The following is a 22117-nucleotide window of genomic DNA, read 5'->3' as shown; positions in this document are numbered from 1 at the left end:
GCTGCTGCACCGCCCGTCGCTGTCACCGTCCTGCTGTCGAGCATGTTGCACTCAGTGTGACCCGGGTCCCCGCTCACTCCAGGGCGCCCTGCCTTTGCCTCGTTGACAGTGCTATGGCGGCACCACACCAGACTCTCGAACAGGCTTTATTCTCCACACTGTGAAAGAGAAATTCCGCATCTGCTGTAGCTCTGTGGTTCTCGGGCAGGAGCGCCGTCTCGAATCTGCATGCCCCGCCCTCTGTCGCCAGGAAGGCGTGGCTCCGGCGGGACCGCAGCGCCCTGGGGACGGCCTCGGGGCTGCGGCAGGGGAGCTCGTCCTTGGTGCAGGGGGAGAGGAGAGACCCGACCGGAGGGGGCGCGGGGTGGGCGGCGAGAGGGACCTGTGAGAGGAGCTGTTGGCCGAGAGCTTTCCTGAAGACAAGGTCGCAAGGCTGACTCGCTCGAAACGGCCGGACTGCAGTGTGTTACACAGGCCTCCGCCTGCGGACAGAGGGTCTTCGTAGGGTCGGCTGTCTGGAGGGGGCTTCCCTGCCAGGCGGAAGGCGGATGGCCCACAGCGGGGAAGGGAGGGGGCGTGTGGATGCGGAGGGCTGGCCGGACCGCGGGAGGGGTTCACTCCAACTCCAGCGTCCGCGTCCTTCGGTGCTTCTAGGAACCAAACCGATCCCGGGCTTCCTACCGAAAGGTCCCTCCGCCTAGGACCTCGTTCCCCTGCCCCTCCTCCTCAGCTGTGGGTTTCTCTGGTGGCTCAGATCGTCAAGAATCCGCCTGCAAGACAGGAAACCTGGGTTCGATTCCTGGGTCGGAAGATCCCCTGGAGGAGGAAATGGAAACCCATGACTGTGTTCTTGCCTAGGAAATCCCATGGACGCGAGAACCTGGCGGGTCACAAGGTCCCAAACAGTCGGACACTGCTTAGCAACGAAACAACAGGAAATATTCTGTTGATCTGTGTTGTCACAGCCATTAGACACATGCAGTCAGGGAACTCTGGCTGGTGGTTCCTCCCAATTCAGAGGTACTGAAAGTGGAAAAGACACATGGGATTTCAAAGACTTACTATTAAAAATTGTAACATATCTCTGTAATGTTGATATTAATTACATATTGAAATGATATTTAGATATCGATTTTGTGGGGGGGCGGGGCGATGTGCCCCAGGGTTTGAAAGAATCCTGAGGAGGGATGGGATGGAACCCTCCCTGCTTTGTCATTGAAAGGATAGAGCTCTAACCACTGACCACTGGAGAATTTTGAAATAACTTGAGTTAAAGAACATATTAAACTTAATTTCACCCACTTCTGTTTCTTTTTTTATCTGCCTAAGAATGTTTGCATTTACCTGCAGGAAGGAATTCCCTGGTGGATCAGTGGTTAGGCCTCAGTGTTTTCAGTGTGGGAGTCCAGGTTCCATCCATGGTTGGAGGACTGGGATCCCAAAAGCCACACGGTGTGGCCAAATTAAAAAAAAAAAAACCAGTTATGTGTGTGCCTCATATATTTCTTGAAAGCACTGTTACAGATGGAAGTGCTGAGAGGCTAAGCATCTTGCCTAGTGAAAAAAGAAGTAAGGATTTGCATTCAAGAATCCTGCTAGCCACTGGAGCTTCAGGTTTTTTAAACTGGGGGTCCTGATATTTTAATTGGAGATGATAAGAATGCCTCTCTGACGAGGGTACTTGTGAAGTTACACGAGGAAATGCAGCGCATCGGAATGTCTTAATGAGTATATCCTAGGGAAAGTCACTTCTTGCCTGTAAAATAGAAATGATTCTGTTTGGAGTCTTGCAGATGATCTACACCTACTCACCTTGAGCCCTCCTAGTTCACATCCCCCTCTCCCTGGTCTTGTATTTCTGTTGACTGCCAAGTGGCTTTGGCACCCATGATGCTCACATGGCATAGATACACATGTAGATTTGGACACGGACATATAGAATGTAGGTATATTCACAAACATACAGCCATTAGCGCTGTATTGTCTCTCACCTTGATGGGAAACCTTTTGTTTGTGATCTATTCTCAGCACCTATGGTAGTGCTCTGAGTGTACTTGATTTTTGATGAATATGTGTTGAATGACTGGATGAGGGTCCAGTGAGACGATGTATACTGTGCTTAGGCTGGGTCTGACAGTCTTCAAATTTCTGAATCAGAAATTTTGAAAGAAGGCCTCAGCTCTGTGTTTATCAGGTCCTCCAATGATTCTGACAAACTCCCAAATTTGAGCATGCACCTATTTGTGTGGGCCAAACAACATGGGTGACTTGACAGAAATCCATGAAATCAAGAGGCTGAATCAGGGTCTTCCCCATGGTCCAGTGGATAAGTATCCGGCTCCCAGTGCGGGGGACACAGTTTGATTCCTGGTCCAGAACTAAGACTCCCCCGTGCATGGGGGTCAGTAAGTCTGAGTGGCTCTGGAGCCTGTGTGTCACAATGAAAACCCGAAAGAGTCAGAAAGTAAATACATTTTTTAAAAAGCTGAATCAAACATGTAAGGCCTCTGGGGATTGACCCTTGTTGTGAAAGCTCTAAAGATTCCATCAGCTCGGATAACTGGTCAACTACTAGCTCCCCACATAGGGGAGAGAGCTGGCTCTCTCCCCTCAGCTCACGTCTCTGTCTCTCTCTGGCGGGCTTGTTCCTCCCCCCTCGCAGCTGCAGGCTGTTGCTCCCCGGGCACCGTCACCCTCTTGGAGCTCTGGCTGCTGTTTCTTGCTCATCACCCAAGGCCCTCCTGAGGCCAAGGTCTCCCCTAGTGCCAGTCTCCTGTGCAGATGGATGCTGGAATCTGTCCCCGTGTGGATCTGTCTCCTAAGACACCACAACCTGCTGCACCTGCCTCTTCACAGCCTGCTCCGCCCTCCAGCCTCCTCCCGCCTCTGCCTTCCCAGCACCAGCTATTTGGCCCTCAGTAAAAGCATCAGAAATGTCACTGAAATCAGATTTCCTGCTCAGAAAATGTTCATTTACATCTGATCAGTATCAGGATCAGTTCAGTCTCTCAGTCGTGTCTGACTTTGCGACCCCATGAACCACAGCACGCCAGGCCTCCCTGTCCATCACTAATTCCTGGAGTCCACCCAAACCCATGTCCATTGAGTTGGTGATGCCATCCAACCGTCTCATCCTCTATTGTCCCCTTCTCCTCCTGCCCTCAATCTTTCCCAGCATCAGGATCTTTTCAAATACATCTGCTCTTTGCATCAGGCCAAAGTATTTTCATTTCAGCTTCAGCATCAGTCCTTCCAATGAATAGTCAGGACTGATTTCCTTTAGGATGGACTGGTGCCGGGGTCCAGCCTCGGCAGGATCCAGGGGGTACCCTTGGGAGGAACGTCAACGGCGAGAGAGGACACGTGAGACCAGCCTTGATAGGGCCAAGTCTGGGAGGGAGAGAGAGAGAAAGAGAGAGAGATAGAGTGACCAGACAGGGGTGTTTGCAGGGTCTGGCAATGCTTTATTTTTTACCGTAGATTTTATACCCTATGTTACTACATTTCTAAGGGGAAGATAGTTTAACATTACATCAGCTTGTTCTTCACAAAACCAGGGTGTTTTCTGCATACTTCTTTGTTTATGAGGGTCTTGTACATTATCTTCTGGCCTTGGGGCCTATTAACATTTTATGCAGGTCAGGTGAATGTAAACCTATTTTCTGTTTCTATGGTGACCTTAACTGAAAGGTGTCAGTCTCATAGGGCAACTGTACTGAGTAGAAGTATAACCTTGCTAACATAAAAATTAATCCTTCTGCAGAAGTTGTCAGTTGAGTTTATCTAAGAAGTTTACCCCACACTGACTCTGCGCCTTTGGTGAGGCAGCCTCTGCCTAGCACTCCTGGCTGACAATTAACAACCATCTCATTGTTACCACACTAGGGCTAAGCTCTTATTTTTCTAGATCTATAACTATATTAACAATGGTTTCTATAACACAACCTTAGCACATTAAGAGCAAGAACACAGCAAGCAAACGTTAACCCAATAACCACCTTTAGAATAATTTTTCTTATGTTTTCTAATAGGACTCCTTCACCCCCCAAAAAGGCTCTATGTCTATTAGGGCCTTTATATGATCAGGTTCTTTACGCTGTTTTATGATTAGGGTATTGTGAGCAGTCATGCATATTAGCCCCAAGGGCATAAATGCATTTGCCAAACAAACTAAAATACCAGCAAAGGAGTTTAAATTAAAACACTCCTTTCACGCTGGATAATCTCATAAAATACCACCACCTGGGAAAGTTATTGATTAAAGTTGTAAATTGATTCTTATTTGGGAAGAGATCAGGGAAGGCCTTCTGCCTGTGTCATAGAAATTAGGGAGTAGTCTATTGAAGCAAGCATCAGAAAGACAGATATCATCTTTAAGGTGAGCACCGGGGGCAGCTTTTCGGAATCCCTGAAAATCTGATCCGCCTTGCCTGTCAGGTTTTCTTCTCATGACCTTGTCATGGGTGGGATCTCGTGTGCCGGCTCCCAGCAGACTGGTTAGATCTCCTTGCAGTCCAAGACTCTCAAGAGTCTTCTCCAACACCACAGTTCAAAAGCATCAGCTCTTCGGGCTCAACTTTCTTTATAGTCCAACTCTCACATCCATACATGACCACTGGAAAAACCATAGCCTCGACTAGACGGACCTTTGTTGGCAAAGTAATGTCTCTGCTTTTCAATATGCTGTCTAGGTTGGTCATAACTTTCCTTCCAAGGAGTAAGCGTCTTTTAATTTCATGGCTGCAGTCACCATCTACAGTGATTTTGGAGTGCAGAAAATTAAAGTTAGCCACTGTTTCCACTGTTTCCCCATCTATTTGCCATGAAGTGATGGAACCAGATGCCATGATCTTAGATTTCTGAATGCTGAGTTTTAAACCAACTTTTTTCACTTTCCTCTGTCACTTTCATCAAGAGGCTCTTTAGATCTTCTTCACTTTCTGCCTCTAGGGTGGTGTCATCTGCATATCTGAGGTTATTGATATTTCTCCCAGCAATCTTGATTCCAGCTTGTGCTTCCTCCAGCCCAGCATTTCTCATGATGTGCTCTCCATACAAGTTAAATAAGCAGGGTGACTATATACAACCTTGATGTACTCCTTTTCCTATTTGGAACCAGTCTGTTATTCTATGTCCAGTTCTAACTGTTGCTTCCTGACCTGCATACAGGTTTCTTAAGAGGCAGATCAGGTGGTCTGGCATTCCCATCTCTTTCAGAATTTTCCACAGTTTATTGTGATCCACACAGTCAAAAGCTTTGGCATAGTCAATAAAGCAGGAATAGATGTTTTTCTGGAACCCTCTTGCTTTTTTGATGATCCATCGGATGTTGGCAATTTGATCTCTGGTTCCTCTGCCTTTTCTAAAACTAGCTTGAACATCTGGAAGTTCACGGTTCACGTATTGCTGAAGCCTGACTTGGAGATCATACATCTGATCATACCTTTCCACAAAAACAACTAGAAAAGGGTGACTTTTCCATTCCCAACCTCAAACTGTTCTGAAGGTCCTGCCTGAAAAGGAGACTCCAGGGGTTTTCCCTGGCAGTTCAGAGGTTAGGACTCCATGCTTTCACTGCCAATGCAAGGGTTCAATATCCGGTAAGGGATCTAAGATCCCACAAGCCCGGTGGTTTTGCCAGAAAAAGAAACGAACAAAAAATCCCAGAAGGAGGGAAAGAAACCTGTCCAACGTCACACCACTTTGCTTCAGACTTGGGCAGTGACAGACCGATCCACCAGGGGGCAGCATCTGCGCCTTTTCTGCCCTAGCCTGGGCTCTGGGACGTGGTTTTGGATGAGTTGCCTCTGAATGGGCCCCTGGCGGGAGAAAAGGATATCTAAGGGGCCCTTTCCCACAGTTTTTCTTTTCACATCCATTCTAGGTAGTAGGTTGTGTTTTCCCCATTTTATTCTTTCTTTTCTTGGCCTTGGCATCTTATTTCCCAAACCAGGGATATAACCTGTGTCCTGTACAGTGGAAGAACAGAATTGTAACCCTGGACCACCAGGGAATTCCCTCTCCAATTCATTCTTGGGGAAGCAAAACTGGAATTTGAAATATGTGTCTTTGTGATTCCCTGGCGGAAGCTGCTCTGGGACCTCCTCTCCCCTCCCATCCCTCCTCCTGAGACTCCTCTCCTCCCTTCAGTTCTGCACTCAGGTATTCCGTTGGGATGCAGTGGAGCCAAGGATGTCCTCAGCTTCTTCCCTTGGTGAGCTTCACCCATCCTGTACCCTCCTTTACTCCAAAGCCTGGGTTGTCCTGGGGAAAGCGACCTGCAATCATCTAAGTCCCTCATTACATGCTGAGGAAAACAAGGCTCCATAGGGGGAGGTGGCTTTTCCAAGCCATTTCACTTGTCAGGACAGGACTCATGATGACTCTCAGCCCAGGGTTCAGCCCACCAGGCCTTGAAGGGCGGTTCTCTCCCCAGTGTCATCCGTCCCATGGCCTCTCTTTTTCTCCTCTAAGAAATCCCTCTTCCCCAGAAAAGGCCTGAGGGTTTAGGATTACCCAGCCCTTGCCTGGAAGTGCAGGGTTTTATAGGTATCCCTCCCAAGCCCCAAGGTGTCAGGGACCCCAGACCAGGAAACTCCCAGCTAAGGCCCGGTGCTTGGTTCCCACACTCAAAGAAACCCTTGAGTACATTTAGTCAATCCATCATGTAGTCAGGAATCATGGAGGGTTTCATGAATGCCTACTGTGTGGCAGGCACAGCGCTGGGCACTGCAGAGCTGTGGCTGTGAAGAACCAGCTTCTGGGCTCAGTGCTTAGTCTGGTGGGGAGACAGCTCTGAGGAAGGACCTCCACTCAGCAGCTGAATCTGACCCAGGTCAGGAGCCAATGGGAGGAAGCAGGTAGGTCCCAGCTAGTCTGTCCTTCTGCCTGGAATGCTTCCTTGTCTCCTGGCCACTTAAACTTGCCTCTGAGTCACCATTGGAGAGGCTTTCATGAGCAGCCCCCTCCTCCAGTCACTCTCCAGCACATTTCCCTGTTTATTTTCCTCGATGGCTTATGTCACTATATGAAATGACCCTCGAGAGTCACTGTCTGCCTCTCCCTACTTCTCATTATAATGTCCACTCCATGAGGGCAGGTCCTTATCCATTTCACTGAGGCCTTCAACCTGGCAGGCACTCCACCCATGAATGCTCAAAGTAAGAATGTTTGAATGTTCCCTCTAGGGAATCCTCCAATGCACTCTGTCCTGGGCTGTGATCTTGTGGACAAGGGCTGCAGAAATGAGGCTGCCAGGAAACAAAGTGGTCATTAACGGAGGAAGGCTCCAGGGCTCCAGGCTGGATGTGGAGACGGGGACTGGAACTCTCATTTAAAGGCTACTGGACTGGGCTAGGCCCCGGTGTTGCCCTGACAAACTGGGTCCCCTCCTTCACCCCGACTTTGCCCCACCTCCTCCTTGCCATTTGTTTATCAACGCCTTTCCTGGCAAAGGCAAAGGATGAAGGATGGGGGAGAGATTGCCAGTTTCAGGTCTCTTATCTTTAATCAAGTGACTGGTTCCCTCTCAGGTGAGAGGCCCAGGAGATGTAACAGAGGAGCTAGGAAGTTTCAGAGGTCGTGGAGGAAACAATATCTGCTTCACAGATATTGTTCACAGCCCACTTCAGCTAATTTCCAGCTGGGTGACTTTCACAAGTTACTTAACCTTTCTGTTTTTCAGTATCTTCTTTTAGGGAAACACACTTGGGTGGAGTCAAGAATTTAAAAAATTCCTAGAGCTGAGCATCTTCCCCTCGGGACTCCAGTAAACCCACACTGTTTCAGAGATCTGTTAGGTGTTGGGAGCAGTGCCTCGTGCACAGGATAGAAGAAATAATCCAGTGTTAAAAATAAAGAAAAATAGTAAATGATCTGGACACCTCCTTTACAGTGGTTTGAAAGTTAAAATAAAATCTGCATAATATTGGTCCATGGATATGACCCTCACAAGAAACAGTACTCCTAAGTATACCACCGCTGGAAGAAAACAGAAAATCACACGTTGGTAAAACAAAACAGAAACCTTCCCATGAGACAGGTACCCAAGGCAAAACGAGGAGCACGCTGAGAAAGATGCAACAAGCCTGCTGTCCATGCTTTCTCTTTCCCCTGAGACGGGTGCACTGTTCCTCAAGGTATTACAATACCAGGTCAACAGGTGGAGTGGACAGGGCAAGGTTCTATTCTAGCTCCCTGCTCCAAACATCTATGCACTAAAATGTCCTGGCAAAGAGGAAGTGGTGTTGTTTGGTGTTGTTCAGTTGCTAAATCCGGTCTGACTCTTTGCAACCCCGTGGACTGCATCATGCCCAGAGTTCCCTGTCCTTCAGTATCTCCTGGAGTTGCTCAAACTCATGTCCATTGATGTGGTGATGCCATCCAACCATCTCATGCTCTGTCTTCCTTCTCCCGCCTTCAATCTGTCCCAGCATACAGTTTTTTCTGGTGAATGGGTTCTTCTCATCAGGTGGTCAAAGTATTGGAGCTTCAGCTTCAGCATCAGTCCTTCCAAGGAGAATTCAGGGTTGATTTCCTTTCAGATGGACTGGTTTGATCTTGCCTTCCAAGGGACTCTTAGGAGTCTTCTCCAGCACCACACTTCCAAAGTTCTTTGGCCTCTGACATCTTTATAGTCCAGCTCTCACATCCTTACATAACTAACTACTGGAAAGATCATAGCCTTGACTATAGGGACCATTGTCGATAAAGTGATGTCTTTGCTTTTTAACACACTGTCTAGGTTTGTCATAGCTTTCCTGCCAATAAGCAATCATCTTCTGATTTCCTGGTTGTAGTCTCCATCCTCAGTGATTTTAGAGCCCAAGAAGAGGAAATCTGTCACTGTTTCCACATTTCCCCCATTCAATTAGCCACGCAGTTGTGGGACCAGATGTCATGACCTTAGTGTTTTTAATATTGAGGTTTTTTTTAATTAATTATTTATTTTTTACTTCACTGGGTCTTCGTTGATGCATGAGGCTTCTCTAGTTGCCAGCGGGGGCTACTCTCTTACTGTGGTTTATGGGCTCTAGAGTACAGGCTCAATAGTTGTGTCAAAGAGGCTTAGTTGCCCCATGGCATGTGGAATCTTCCTGGACCAGGAAGTGAACCAATCTCTTGTGATTGGCAAGGGGATTCTTAACCAACTGGGCCAGCAGGGAAGTCCGATATTGAGTTTTAAGCCAGCTTTTTCACTCTCCTCCTTCACCGTCAGCAAAAGTCGTTCATTCTGGCTTATTCATGATTTGAACTTTGTGCTAACCTCAAAAGCTTGCCTTGTGTATCCAAAAGACATGCTGGTCCCACTTTAGGCCCTCTTCTCTTCAGAACTCTAAGTAATAATACGACTCTGTCAGTGGCACTGTCCTCTCCTATCAATCAGTCACCTGGATAAATGAAATCCCAGTACAACTGACACTCTGAGTGGAAACCCCATCATTTTAACCTAGAGTCCAGGTGGAATTCGGTGTTTTTCAGCAGGAATTGCTTGAAGTTAGAAAACAGAACACAGGAGAAATGTTAGAGACCTCAAGAGAAGGCGGGGGCATAGAAACAGAAGATTCAAGCTAGTGTCCTGGTTCTATGTTGAAGATGGCATCAGGAGGAACGGGGGATATCAAGTGGGAGCTTGGACACCAGCTCTTTTTTTTTTTTTTTTTTTTAAGTTTGTCACATTGCTTTATTTATTTTTTTTTTTAAATCTGGAATTGCCATGACATTTCATTGAACTCAATAATTAAAAATAAATGCTCTGATCAGTGGCAAGATTATTTGGCTACAGTTACCCATGCCTAAAAACACTTTTTTAAAAAAATTTTATTTTATTAGTTGGAGGCCAATTACTTCACAACATTTCAGTGGGTTTTGTCATACATTGACACAAATCAGCCATAAAGTTACACGTATTCCCCATCCCGATCCCCCCTCCCACCTCCCTCTCCACCCGACTCCTCTGGGTCCTCCCAGTGCACCAGGCCCGAGCACTCGTCTCAGGGATCTCACCTGGGCTAGTGATCTGTTTCACCATAGATAATATACATGCTGTTCTTTTGAAACTTCCCACCCTCACCTTCTCCCACAGAGTTCAAAAGTCTGTTCTGTACTTCTGTGTCTCTTTTTCTGTTTTGCATATAGGGTTATCATTACCATCTTTCTAAATTCCATATATATGTGTTAGTATGCTGTAATGTTCTTTATCTTTCTGGCTTACTTCACTCTGTATAATGGGCTCCAGTTTCGTCCATCTCATTAGAACTGATTCAAATGAATTCTTTTTAACGGCTGAGTAATATTCCATGGTGTATATGTACCACAGCTTCCTTATCCATTCATCTGCTGATGGGCATCTAGGCTGCTTCCATGTCCTGGCTATTATAAACAGTGCGACACCAGCTCTTTTTGTAGCTTGTATCAGGTGAGAAATGAGGGCGGGAAGACTGTTCGAAGACCGTAAAGCAGAAGGGGGTTCTTTCAGAAAAATAGAGGTTTAAGCAGACCCCACGAAAGTACACTTGCAAAGACTGTAGAAAAACTTAAGAAAATAAGTTCCTGATCTAGCTGAATCCAGGGAAGAGCCAGTTTCTGCCTTTGGGTACTTCAGTAAGTGTCCCTGATGGACGGAGCGCACCATTCCTGGTGCACAGCACCTAGGCCTAAATCTTAGTCGAGTGCCAGAGTCAATGGAAAAGGAGGAAAGAAGATAATATGGGGATGTCATTCTGGTTTACACATGATTTGAGCTTTGTGCTGAGCTGAACAGCCTGTCTTGTGTATCCAAAAGACACAGTAGCCCTTACTTTATTTAGGCCTTTTCATTTTTAAGTAATAATAACTCTAAGTAATAACACAACTTCTTCACTGGTACTGATCTCTCTTTGTCAGTCAGTCACATGTATAAATGAAATCCCAGAACAAACAACACACACTGAGCAGAAAGCCCATCATTTTTACCTAGACTCCAGGTGGATCTTGGTGGCTTTCAGCAGCAACTGCTTGAAATAAGAAAATATGAAAACAGAGGTAACATTAGAGATACCAAGAGAAGGCAGGGGCGCATAGAGACAGGTCTCACGTCAGGAAGAAGGAACTGTCTTTCTGAGAGTTCAAGGTTTGAGCAAATTCTGCAAAATTGTACTCAAGAGATGATGAAATAGAGAACCTCTTAAAGAGCTGGACATGGTTCTAGCTTCAGAAGAGAAGTGAGTTTTAAGTCACAGCTTTGGCAACATTTTATGCTCATTGAACTTAGTTACTTACAAATCCTTCTACAATCTTCAGAATCACTAGCAAAGCATGTAAACAAACCCAAAAAACCTTCCTGTTGTTCAATTCTTTACAAGAAAGGGTCAGTTTCTACCTTTGGGTACTTCCGTATGTGTCCCCGAGGGGGTGCACCGTTCCTGGAGGTACTGCAATACCAGGTCGATGCGTGGAGTGGACGGGGCAAGCTCCTATTCCAACTCCCTGCTCCAAAAATCCATTTAATATATTGTCCTCGGATAGAGGACGTATCAGATATTAAACTGATAAGAACAGATACTACACTTGATCTTAGCCAAAAGGCCGAGAAGCGATACCGAGTCAACCCCCCGTCGCTGTCACCGTCCTGCTGTCGAGCATGTTGCACTCAGTGTGACCCGGGTCCCCCCGCTCACTCCAGGGCGCCCTGCCTTTGCCTCGTTGACAGTGCTGTGGCGGCACCACACCAGACTCTCGAGCAGGCTTCATCCTCCACATTGTGAAAGAGAAATTCCGTATCTGCCGTAGCTTTGTGGTTCTCGGGCAGGAGCGCCGTCTCGAATCTGCATGCCCCGCCCTCTGTCGCCAGGAAGGCGTGGCTCCGGCGGGACCGCAGCGCCCTGGGGACGGCCTCGGGGCTGCGGCAGGGGAGCTCCTCCTTGGTGCAAGGGGAGAGGAGAGACCCGACCGGAGGGGGCGCGGGGTGGGCGGCGAGAGGGACCTGTGAGAGGAGCTGTTGGCCGAGAGTTTTCCTGAAGACAAGGTCGCAAGGCTGACTCGCTCGAAACGGCCGGACTGCAGTGTGTTACACAGGCCTCCGCCTGCGGAGAGAGGGGCTTCGTAGGGTCGGCTGTCTGGAGGGGGCTCCCCTGCCAGGCGGAAGGCGGATGGCCCACAGCGGGGAAGGGAGGGGGCGTGTGGATGCGGAGGGCGGGCCCCGGCCGCGGGAGGGCTTCACTCCAACTCCAGCGCCCGCGTCCTTCGGTGCTTCTAGGAACCAAACCGATCCCGGGCTTCCTACCGAAAGGTCCCTCTGCCTAGGACCTCGTTTCCCTGCCCCTCCTCCTCAGCAGTGGGCTTCGCTAGTGGCTCAGATCGTCAAGAATCCGCCTGCAAGACAGGAAACTTGGGTTCGATTCCTGGGTTGGGAAATCCTCTGGAGAAGGAAATGGAAACACTCTGCTATTCTTACCTGGGAAATCCCACGGACAGAGTAGCCTGGCGGCCTACTGTCCAGGGGTCACAAAAGACTCAGACAGGACTTAGCGACTAAACAGCAACCACCACCATTCTGTTGATTGAGCTGTCACAGCCACTAGCCACATGCAGCCAGGTAGCGCCCGGGCAGGTGGTTCCTCCCAATTTAGAGGTACTGAAAGTGTAAAACACACATGGGCTTTCAAAGACTTAGTATTAAAAACTGTACTATATCTCTGTAATGTTGATATTCATTACATATTGAAATGATATTTTAGATATTTTTTTTTTCCTGGGGATGAGCCTCCACAGGGTTTGGAAGAACCCTGAGGAGGGATGGAACCCAGGCCCTTGTTATCGAAGGCATGGAGCTCTATCCACTGGACCACCAGAGCATTTCTGAAATATCCTGAGTTGAAGAACATATTAAACTTAATTTCACTTGCTTCTCTTTATTTTTTTTTATATGCCTAAGAATATTTAAATTTGCCTGCGGGATGGAATTCCCTGGCAGCCCAGTGGTTAGGCCTCAGCATTTTCAGTGCAGGAGCCCAGGTTCCATCCTTGGTTGGGGACCTGGGATCCCCAAAGCCACACAGCGTGTCCAAAGGCGGAAAAAAGTTATGTTGTGTGACTCACATAATTCTAATAGAAAGTGTGCAGTGTGCAGATAGAAGTGCTGAGAGGCTAAGCAATTGCTTACTGTGAAACAAAATCAGGATTCCCGTTCAAGCATCCTGCTAACCTCATCCTGCTAACTGGGGCCTCAGGTTTTTTTAACCAGGGGTCCAGAATTGATGCTTTTGAACTGTGGTGTTGGAGAAGACTCTTGAGAGTTCCTTGGACTGCAAGGAGATCAAACCAGTCCATCCCAAAGGAAATCAGTCCTGAATATTCATTGGAAGGACTGATGCTGAAGCTGAAGGTCCAATACTTTGGCCCAATACTTTGGCCACCTGATGCTAAGAACCGATTCATTGGAAAAGACCCTGATGCTGGGAAAGATTGAAGGCAGGAGAAGGGGATGACAGAAGGTGAAATGGTTGGATGGCCTCACTGACTCAATGGACATGAGTTTGAGTAAGCTCTAGGAGTTGGTGATGGACAGGAAAGCCCAGTGTGCTGCAGTCCATGGGATCACAAAGAGTCGGACATGACTGAGTGACTGAATGGGCTGGCTCCTGATATTTCAATTGGGATGATTAAGAATACCTCTCTGATTAGAGTATTTGTGAAGTCACACGTGGAAATGCAAGCACATGGGAATGCCTTCATGAGTACACCCCAGGGAAAGTCACATTTTGCCTGTAAAATAGGAATGATACCATTTTACAGTGTGTGAGCTGTCTCCATCTACTCACCCTGAGCCTTCCTGTTTCACATCCCACTTTCCCTGGTCTTGTATTTCTGCTGGCCGCCAGGTCAGACTTACACCCATGATGCTCAAATGGCATAGCTATACATGTAGATATGGACACAGACACATAGAATGTAGGTGTATTCACAAATATACAGCCAATAGTGCTGTATTATCTTTCACCTTGATGGGAAACCTTTTGTTTGCTGAGCCTTTGTCAGCACCTATGACAGTGCTCCAAATGTGCTTAGTTCTTGTGAATATGTGTTGACTAAATGGATGAGGGACAAATGAGATAATGTAAGATGTGCTTAGCCTGAGCCTGATAACTCTTCAGGCCTCCCATCCCATGAGGTCTGTTCAGATCTGGGTGCTCAGACCATCATCTGCTCACTCATTTGGTTTCCCTGAGAAGGGGTTGCTATGGTCCCAACACTTCCATCATCGGTTCACGTCTCATAGACTTCCTCCTTGTCCTGTGACCTGGGTCTCTCTACTCCTAGCACCTGCCCAGGTGTGTCACTTCCCTTATAGGTGATTAACGACAAAATAGGTAAAGTAAGAAAAAAAATATTTGTGGGCTTCCCTGGTGGTCAAGTGGTTAAAAATCTGCCTGCCATTGCAGGGGACACGGGTTCAGTCCCTGGTCTGGAAAGATCCCACGTGCTTCAGGGCAACAAATCCCCATGGCACATCTACTGAGCCTGTACTCCAGAGCCCATGAGCCACAACGACTGAAGCCTGCGTGCCTGTATGCCGTGCGCCACAACAAGAAAAGCCACCGAAATGAGAAGCCTGTGCACTGTAACTAGAGAGCAGCCCCCGCTTGCTTCAACTAGAGAGAGCCCGAGATCAGCAAAGAAGTGGCCGCACAGCCAAAAAACAATCCATCAATCGAAGTGCTGAGAGAAAATTAACTATACAAAAAGAATAAATATTTGCCATCTCAATCACAGAAGATTTATCTTTCTAATGTATAAACAGCCCCTGGAGTTTAGTATAAAAGATGAACCATTCAATAGGAAAAGAATGGGTGAAGTCAGGCACAGAAATATTTTCTGCATCATAGAAAATAAAAAAGTGAAAAAAAAAAGAAAATAAAAAAGTGGTTCTTAAGCAGACATATAAAATTAAATAAAAACTACAGTGAGATATAAATTTTCCTGCCCTTATCCCACTCCACTCCCCTACACTCATTCTTATCCTCCTACCTGGGTCCAACCGACCTTGACTCGGTCTGGCCAACTTCCAGGTAAGAAGACTTACTGAGCCTTGCATCAAGGAGTTCCAATCCAGAAGTCAAGGAACTAGCTTTTTTTTTTTTTATTAAAACAATTTGTGGCCACAACATGTGGCATGCGATGTTACTTCACCAACTAGGTTCAAACTCCCAACCTCTGCTTTGGAAGCACAGGATCCCAACCACTGGACTGCCAGGAAAGTCCCTGAAGAAACTGTTCCCAGGCCTCAGATCTATCCGCTGATGGTTTGTTAGTGTCCCTGTGGGGGAACCAGACACTGCTTTTGGCACATTCCTGGTCATAATCTCATTGTACATCATTCGTTTCCCTGGGGAAATGTTCCCATCCACCAAGTCTCAGGGAAGAGAGGCACTGGACTCACCCATGATACTTTTAAAGATCTTCCAAGTCCAGAGGTCTTCCCATGAGGCCAGGCAGCCAGCTGTCAGACAGAAACCTTGACTCATCCATTCTTTCATCTGACGCTGATTTGCTGGGTGCCTTTAACGGGACAGAGCTGTTAGGGGATTGTGCTAAGTCACTTCAGTTGTGCTCGACTCTTTGTGACCCCATGGACTGTAGCCCGCCAGTTTCCTCTGTTCATGGGATTCTCCGGGGAAGAATACTGGAGTAGGTTGCCATGCTCTTCTCCATTTAGGGGTTTGGGGTGATAATAACATCTCTGTTGTCCATTTCCAGGAGAACACTGAAAGTACTATTTGTCAGGGAAAACATACAGCCTTGTGGGCAACTCTCTAGAAATCTGTTCTAGACCTTCCTGCTCAGAGTGTGGTCTGTGAACAGCTATAGTCCCATCACCGTGGAGCTGGTTAGAAATGCAGGATGCAGGCGCAAGTCAGACCTCTGGCTTTTTTTGAAGGGGCTGCCAGGACTGCTGAAGCAAAATGCCATAGACTGGTGGCTTAAAGAATAGATATGTATTTCCTCACAGTTCTGGAGACTGGATGTCCTCAGATCAGGGTCCAGCCTGGCAAGGAGAGCCCTCTCTTTGGCTTGCAGATGGCAGATTTCTCTCCATGTCTTCGTGTGTTAGATAGAGAAAGAATAAGCTCTCTGGTGTCTTATCTCATAAGGGAACTAATCCCAATAAGAGGGCCCCACCCTCATGACCTCTTCTTAAACTAAATGCACGTCCTGCCCCCCAGATGTCCCACCTCCAGATAGTGCTTCAAGTATGAAATTCGGGGGCACAATCCAATCCAGAATATGCATTTAGTAGGGTCCACAGGGGACCCATGTGTACTTTATTTATTTTTTAATTGGAGGATAATTGCTTTACCATATCGATGTTGGTTTCTGCCAGATATCAACATGAATCGACCATAGGTATACATATGTCCCCTCACTGTTGAATGTCCCTCCTACCTCCCTTTCCATCCCACCCCACTAGGTTGAGCTCCCTGGGTCATGGAGCAAACACCCACTGCCTATCTATTTTACATTTAGTAATATATATATGGGGCTTCCAGGTGGCACTAGAGGTTTGATCCCTGGGTCAGGAAGAGCCCCTGGAGGAGGCATGGTAACCCACTCCAGTATTCTTGCCTGGAGAATCCCATGGACAGAGGAGCCTGGGGGACTAGAGTCCCTAGGGTCGCTGTGAGTCGGACTTGATGGAAGTGACTTAGCAGACACCCATGCACACACTGTATATATATTTCAGTGCTACTCTTTCAATTTATCCCACCCTCTCTTTCCCCCTGCTGTGTCCACAAGACCTTTCTCTATGTCTGTGTCTCTATTGCTTATGTGCACTTTTAAATTTAATTTTATTTGGCTGCCCCATGTCTTAGATGAGGCTCGAGGGATCTTTGATCTTCATTGTCGCATGTGGGCAACACATGAGATCTTTTAGCTGTAGCATGTGAACACGCAGTTGCAGCATGTGGGAGCTAGCTCCCCGAGCAGGGATGGAACCTGGCCCCACTGCACAGGAGCATGTAGTCTTAGCCACTGGATCACCAGGGAAGTCCCTTGTGGGAACATTAAAGGTTAAAAGCAATGCTTTAAGTCACACACGTTGAAAAAGAAATGGCAGTTGGTGGTCAATTTGCATATGTCATTTTGTATGTTTTCTGAGGAAGATTAAACTGGCTTCCTGGGCCAGTTTTTTTATATTCATGGAGATAAGCTAAATAGCTAAGAGGACTTTGTGCCAACTCCTCTGCTGAGTCCTTCACACATTCTACCTTCTTTAATTCTCATAATGACACTATGAGATAAATGTTTTCATCCCATTTTACAGAAGATGTTGAGGCTGAGGGAGATAAGTAATCTGCCCAGAGGCTTCTCTGGATATGTGCAGGCCGGGAGTGGAACTCATCTTCCATGTCAGTGGTCTCTCTAGAGTGGTCCCCAGTCCAGAAGCATCCCTATCCCCTTAGAACTTGTAAGAAATGCACATCCTTGGACCTGAGAGCCTGAGACACACTGAATCAGAAATTCTGGAAGGAGGCCCCAGCAATCTGTTTTTACCAAGTCCTCCAGATGATTCTGACCCACTCTCATCAGAGCATGTGCCCTTTCAAAGTTATGCCCCCTTCCAATGTGGGTCAGACAGCATGGGTGACTTGACAGAAATCTGGGAAATCAAGAAGCTGAATCAGGGACTCTCTGGTGGTTCAGTGGTTAAGAATATGCCTCCCAGTGTAGGGGACACGAGTGTGATCCCTGGTCCAGAATTAAGATTTCCCCATGCTGAGAGGCAAATAAAGAAATACTTTTAAAAAAAGATGAATCAAACATGGAAGGTCTCTGGGGACTGGTCCCTGTTGTGAAAGCTCTAAAGATTCCACCAGCTCGGATAACTGGCCGACAGCCGGTTCCCCGCACAGCGTGAGCCTGGCTGTCTCCCCTCAGCTCACCTCTCTGTCTCTCTGGTGGGCTTGTTCCTCCCCCCTCGCAGCTGCAGGCTGTTGCTCCCCGGGCACCGTCACCCTCTTGGGGCTCTGGCTGCTGTTTCTTGCTGATCACCCAAGGCCCTCCTGAGGTCAAGGTCTCCCCTAGTGCCAGTCTCCTGTGCAGATGGATGCTGGAATCTGTCCCGTGTGGATCTGTCTCCTAAGACACCACAACCTGCTGCACCTGCCTCTTCACAGCCTTCTCCGCCCTCCAGCCTCCTCCCGCCTCTGCCTTCCCAACACCAGCTATTAGGCCCTCAGTAAAAGCATAAGAAATGTCACTGAAATCAGATTTCCTGCTCAGAAAATGTTCATTTACATCGGATCTTACCTCCACAAAAACAACTCGAAGAGGGTGACTCTTCCATTCCCCACCTCAAACTGTAGTGAAGGCGATGTCTGAAAGGAAGACTCCAGGGGAATTCCCTGGCGGTTCAGTGGTTAGGTCTCCACGCTTTCACTGCCAAGGGCAAGGGTTCAATACCCGGTAGGGGAACTAAGATCCCACAAGCTGGGTGGCATGGCCAGAGAAACAAACAAAAGACTTCAGAAGGAAGGAAAGGAACCTGTCCAACTTCACTCTGCCCCTTTAGGCAGTGACAGACTCATCCACCAGGGGGCAGCATCCGCTCCTTCTTTGCCCTGGCCTGGGCTCTGGGACATGGTTTTGGGTAAGTTGCCTCTGAATGGGCCCCTGGCAGGAGCAAACGATCTCTAAGGGCCCCTTAGCCTCAGTTTTTCTTTTTTTAAATTCACACTCATTCTAAGTAGTAGGTTTGGTTTTCCACATTTTATTCTTTGTTTTTTTTTTTGTTTTTTTGGTCTTGGGATCTTAAATCCCCAACCAGGGATGTAATCTGTGCCATGTGCAGTGGAAGAACAGAGTTGTACCAAGTGGACAGCCAGGGAATTCCCGCTTTGTTTTATTCTTGAGGAAGCAAACCAGGGATTTGAAATAGTTTCTGACTCCCTGGTGGAAGCTGCTCTTGGACCTCCTCTCCCCTCCCATCCCTCCTCCTGAGACTCATCTCCTCCCTTCAGTTGTGCACTCAGGTACTCGGTTGGGATGCAGTGGAGACAAGGATGTCCTCAGCTGCTTCTTAGGTGAGCTTCACCCATCCTGTACCCTCCTTTACTCCAGAGCCTGGGTTGTCCTGGGGAAAGCGACCTGCAATCATCTAAGCCCCTCATTACATGCTGAGGAAACCAAGGTTCCCAAAGGGAGGTGGCTTTTCCAAGCCAGTTTACTTGTCATGACAGGATTCATGACGACTCTCAGCCCAGGGTTCAGCCCACCAGGCCTTGAGGGGGCCTCTGTCTCCAGTGTCATCCCTCCCATGATCTCTCTTTGTCTCCTTCAATAAATCCCTCCTCCCTGGTAAAGGCCTGAGGGTTCAGGATTACCTAGACCTTTCCTGGAAGTGCAGGGTTTTACAGGTACCCCTGCCAAGCTCCAAGGTGTCAGGGACCCCAGACCAGGAAACTCCCAGCTAAGGCCCGGTGCTTGGTCCCACACTCAAGGAAACCCTTGAGTACATTTAGTCAATCCATCATGTAGTCAGGAATCATGGAGGATTTCATGAATGCCTACTGTGTGGCAGGCACAGTGCTGGACATTGGGGAGCTGTGGCTGAGAAGAACCAGCTTCTGGGCTCAGCGGTTAGTCTGGTGGGGGGACAGCTCTGAGGAAGGACCTCCACTCAGCAGCTGAATCTGACCCAGGTCAGGAGCCAATGGGAGGAAGCAGGTAGTCTGTCCCAGCTAGTCTGTCCTTCTGTCTGGAATGCTTCCTTGCCTCCTGGCCACTTAAACTTGCCTCTGATGTCACCATTGGAGAGGCCTTCATGAGCAACCTTCTCCTCCATGTAAAGTAGCTCTCCCTCCAGTCACTCTCCAGCAGATTTCCCTGTTTATTTTCCTCGATGGCTTATGTCACTATCTGAAATGATCCTCTAGAGTCACTGTCTGCCTCTCCCTACTCCTCACTATAATGTCCACTCCATGAGGGCAGGTCCTTATCCATTTCACTGCGGCCTTCAACTTGGCAGGCACTCCATTCATGAATGCTCAAAGTAAGAATGTTCGAATGTTCTCTCTAGGGAATCCTCCAATGCACTCTGTCCTGGGCTATGATCTTATGGACAGAAAGAGCTGCAGGTGAGGCTGCCAGGAAACAAAGTGGTCATTAACGGAGGAAGGCTCCATGGGCCCCAGGCTGGATGTGGAGACGGGGACTGGAGTTTCCATTTAAAGGAGACTGGACTGAGTCAGGCCCCGGTGTTGCCCTGACAAATTGGGCCCCTTCCTTCACCACTACCTTGCCCCACCTCCTCCTTGCCATTTGTTTATCAAGGCCTTTCCTGGCAAAGGCAAAGGATGAAGGGTGGGGTGAGATTGCCAGTTTCAGTTCTCTTATCTTTAATCAAGTGACAACTTCCCTCTCTGGTGAGAGGCCCAGGAGATGTAAGAGAAGTGCTAAGGAAGTTTCAGAGATCGTGGAGGAAACAATATCTTGTTCAAAGCCCACTTCAGCTAATTTCTAGCTGTGTGACTTTCACAAGTTACTTAACCTTTCTGTTCTTCAGTTTTTTCTTTTAGGGAAAATACACTTGGGTGGGGTCGAGAATTTTAAACATTCCTAGAGCTGAGAGTCTCCCTGGGGACTCCGGTAACTTAAACTATTTCAGAGATCTGTTGGATGTTGGGAGCAGTGCCTTGTCCACAGGATAGAAGAAATAATCCAGTTTTAAAAATAAAGAAAACTACTAAAGGATTTGGACACCTACTTATTACAGTGTTTTGAAAGATAAAAGAAAATTTGCATAATATTGGTCCACGGATATGACCCTCACAAGAAATAGTACTCCTAAGTATATCACCCCAACAAGAAAACAGAAATTCACATGTTGGTAAAACAAAACAGAAATCTTCATATGAGTCAGGTACCCAGAACAAAACGAGGAAGACACTAAAAAAGATGCAACAAGCCTGGAGTTCATACTTTCTCTTTTCCCTGAAAGGGGTGCACTGTTCCTGAAGGTACTACAATACCAGGTTGATGGGTGGAGTGGAGAGAGTAAGGTTCTACTCCAACTTCCCTACTCCAAAACTCCATTTACTAAAATGTCCTGGGATAGAGGATGTGGTGTTGTTCAGTTGCTAAGTCCTGTCTGACTCTTTGCGACCCCATGGTCTGCAGCAGACTTCCTTGTCCTTCACTGTCTCCTGGAGTTGCTCAAACTCATGTCCATTGATTTGGTGATGCCATCCAACCATCTTATCGACTGTCTTCCTTCTCCTCCTGCCTTCAGTCTTTCGTACCATCATGGTCTTTTCCAATTCCCACAGCGGCTGCTCTTCCCACCACACCATCTGGTGCGCTTAGACAGCACCCAGCACCTAGGCCTTGATTGAATGCCCAAGTCAATGGAAAAGGACAAAAGGAGATAATATGGGGAAGTCACTCTGGCTTAAACATGATTTGAACTTTGCGCTGACCTGAACAGCCTGCCTTGTGTATCCAAAAGACACAGTGGTCTTACTTTAGGCCCTCTTCTCTTCTAAGTAATAATACAACTTCTTCAGTGGCCTCTTCTTGTCAGTCAGTCACCTGTATAAATGAAATCCCAGTACTTGTCAGTCAGTCACCTGTATAAATGAAATCCCAGTACAACCAATACACACTGACTTTTAAGCCCATCATGTTAACCTAGACTCCAGGTGGATCTTAGTGGCTCTCTGCAGGAATTGCCTGAAATCAAAACACGTGAGGAATGCTGAAAACATCCAGAGACAGAAACCAGAAAAGCCAAGCCAGTACTTTGGAGAAGAAACTGGGAATATTAAGTGGGAGCTTGGCCACCCTTTCCTTTTGTAGCTTGGGCCAGGCAAAAACCTGGGAAAATCTCTTCCCAAGACTGCTGCTGGGCAAAAGGCAGTCTTTCAAAATACAAGCAAATCAGTTTGAGCAAATCTCACAGTTATGTTTTATCACAAAGAAAAGTGAAGAAACTCTCACAATTGTTCTCCAGAATTGTCAGGATTGAAAGCATTATCAGAAAAACACAACAAGTAAATTTCTTGAGATGATTAAACCCTGAACAAAAAAAATTTCTGCTTTTAGATATTTCTGCTTTTAGATACTTAAGTGATAGTCCCCG

The 22117-nt window shown here is 47.4% G+C and overlaps 1 non-coding gene across 1 annotated transcript; it reads right to left on the bottom strand.

Moving 5' to 3' along the window:
- Positions 1 to 11386: 11386 nt before the first annotated feature.
- On the bottom strand, positions 11387 to 11577 carry LOC136150487 (U2 spliceosomal RNA). The gene has a single exon (XR_010659905.1). It is a non-coding gene; the product is annotated as a U2 spliceosomal RNA (small nuclear RNA).
- Positions 11578 to 22117: the final 10540 nt, after the last annotated feature.

Source organism: Muntiacus reevesi, chromosome 18 (genome assembly GCF_963930625.1).
Source record: "Muntiacus reevesi chromosome 18, mMunRee1.1, whole genome shotgun sequence".
NCBI lineage: Eukaryota > Metazoa > Chordata > Mammalia > Artiodactyla > Cervidae > Muntiacus > Muntiacus reevesi.
This window is presented reverse-complemented; position numbering and strand designations above follow the sequence as displayed.